Source organism: Halyomorpha halys, unplaced genomic scaffold (assembly GCF_000696795.3).
Source record: "Halyomorpha halys isolate HHAL.00 unplaced genomic scaffold, Hhal_1.1 Scaffold614.1, whole genome shotgun sequence".
Classification (NCBI taxonomy): domain Eukaryota; kingdom Metazoa; phylum Arthropoda; class Insecta; order Hemiptera; family Pentatomidae; genus Halyomorpha; species Halyomorpha halys.
Genome location: NW_027111364.1, coordinates 238,283 through 240,891, shown reverse-complemented (window position 1 = coordinate 240,891; position 2,609 = coordinate 238,283). Strand labels below are relative to the sequence as shown.

At 30.1% G+C, this 2,609-nt stretch overlaps 1 protein-coding gene across 1 annotated transcript in view; it reads right to left on the bottom strand.

The window, feature by feature from the left end:
• The window catches only part of LOC112210877 (uncharacterized), a gene marked incomplete in the record, with an annotated part of 12,792 nt that overhangs the window by 5,611 nt on the left and 4,572 nt on the right, over positions 1-2,609 (bottom strand).

Sequence of the window (2,609 nt, the reverse complement as noted above, 5' to 3'; positions counted from 1 at the left end):
TTTTTTTTTATAAAAACGATAAATCCTATACTGTGACTTAATGTTTCCAAATATCATGGAAACTTCTATTTCTACAAAGAAGGCCATTATAAACCACTTTAAAATGGATTTTGAGTACTCACTGACGTCTACTCCTCTAATAGTTCCTGAGATATCAAACGTTTCACAAGATCACTTTTTTTTAACGTAGTACAATCTCAAAATATTGTAAAATTATTATATACATTTCTTTGATAACTTGATAATTATTAATAATAGATTATGAATTAAGTTAGTGAGTTATTATTTTAAAAACATAAAATATATTTGTCGATTGGGAAATGTCGACCTTCTCTTGTTCAAGGGTTTTTTTTTTTTTTCATTTTGACTATTCAACTTACCCCAAGTTGCTCAGTTTAAGTCGACAATGACTAGTCAGTGACGGTTAACCTTTTCAGAAACATCAGCTATTACTGTTACATAAGTTCTCAAATCTAGCAATAGCGAAGCATTTCCGGATCACCTGGTAATTAAATGATATTTTTATGCATAATAATCTCCCAGTCTTGAATATTAGTGAGATACAGAACGTTTATTAAGTAAGTAGCTATCCTTGCTGTAACCAGCACGAATGATCGTCTATCATTTGCTGATTTTGAATGCAAATCTCTTCTATACGACCTTATGAAGTCCTTCAGTGGCCACAACCAGCCCTTCCAAAATCCTACGACTCAATAAAGCGAACTATAAGGACCACAGTTAAGGGGAAAACAAAAACAATACACATCGAAAAGATGGAAGAGGAAACATACAAATATTTAATATAAACCCCATTCTAATTCCTAACTTATTTACCAAGAAGAGATACAATGGGCTGCTACGCCCTGACAACTTCCTCGACTACAGAATCATCTCCACAAGGCTTGGCTCAGGATCCTACGTGTGTACTATATATTCACTATGTAGTCTATACGAATATATTAAAATTAATGGAAGATCGCTGAATGATCGTGTGTGTTATTAATAAATGGAATATGGTCCGGGTGCGGTTAAAAAAAAAAAATTTAATAGTGATAACTCTTTTAATTGAGTCAACGTTTCGCTCCACCTTGCAGGGCTCGTCAGGGCTTAAAAAGATATAAACACATAACTTAAGTAAACAAGTAAATGGAAAATTAGAAGGGTATATAACGAAACGTAAAAATTAAATAAGAAAAATATATAAAAGGTTATAAATAATAAATGAAAATGGAAATAGTAACAGAAAAAAAGAAGAAATATAAAAGAAAGTACAAACTAAGAGATGAAAAAGGAGGATAAGAATAAAATCAAGAAAAAAGAAAGAAAATAGACGAGACAGAATACATATCTGTTTTGACAGAAGGAAAAGAGAGAGTGAACCGTTTTTATTGAGAGGAGTGGGGATGGCAGTAAAGTACGTTACATTTTTAAATAATTTTAAAGTTAACAGTGTAGAAAATAAAGAAAATATTAAAATTAGGTAAACAATAAATTATAATATACATAATAGAGAGGGAGAAGAAATATATAACAAAAACAAAATTAAAATGTACACGGATAAAAAACAAAGAAGAAATAAAGTTAAAATAATGGGATACAATAAATATAAATGATAAAGAAAGACAATATGCCAAATGAATAGGGATACAGAGGTATGTAAATTATATAATAGAAAAATTAATAATAAAGTAATTAATGTAAGTATACTTAAGCTGGTAACATATGAATATAAATTAAAAATAAGATACATAAATATAAAAAAAAAAGGAAGGATAGTAACTATAAAATATAATTAAATTAAGTATGGGGTGAGAATTTAAAAAATAAAATACAGAATAAAAGACATGACAGGATAGTGGGCTTCTGAAATGCAGAACGTAGAGAAAAGAAGCCTTATGAGGTTATTATAAAGTTCAAAATATCGGTATGTGAGGGAGATGCAGTATTTATCGACTTAATGGTTGATGGAATTCTCCGTTAAATTTATGCGAATGGACTCCGAGATGAGGCGTTTTTTACGGTTGGGGACAGTAGCAAGAATTGAAGTATTATAGAAATTAAAAGAATGATTCAGGTTTAAAGCGTGTTCTGACAATTTAGAGGCAAATGGGTTACAGGGGTTGATAGAAGTTTGTGCTGGAAAATGCGGTCCTTAAGTTGATTCTGAGTTTCACCGATATAGAAGGAATTGCAAATTGGGGTAGAACAAGGTATCCGGTAAACTAAATTGGAACGCTTTAAAAAAGGAATAGGGTCTTTTAATTTGGAAAAAAAAAGGGATTTTGTTGTGATGAAGAAAACATTAAATATAGGATTATAACCTTTTATATATTTTTTTCTTATTTAATTTTTACGTTTCATTGTATACCCTTGTAATTTTCCATTTACTTTTTTACTTATGTTAAGTGTTTGTATCTTTTAAAGCCCTGACGAAGCCCCGCAACGTGGAGCGAAACGTTGGCTCAATTAAAATGGTTATCACTATTTGAGTTTTTTTTTTTTACTACACCCGGACCATATTCCATTTATTATTAAAATTAAGTTTTGTATGATCATAATACATCTTAGAAAAACAATCTTCTTACATTTCTGATGCTGTCAGTCGTTAA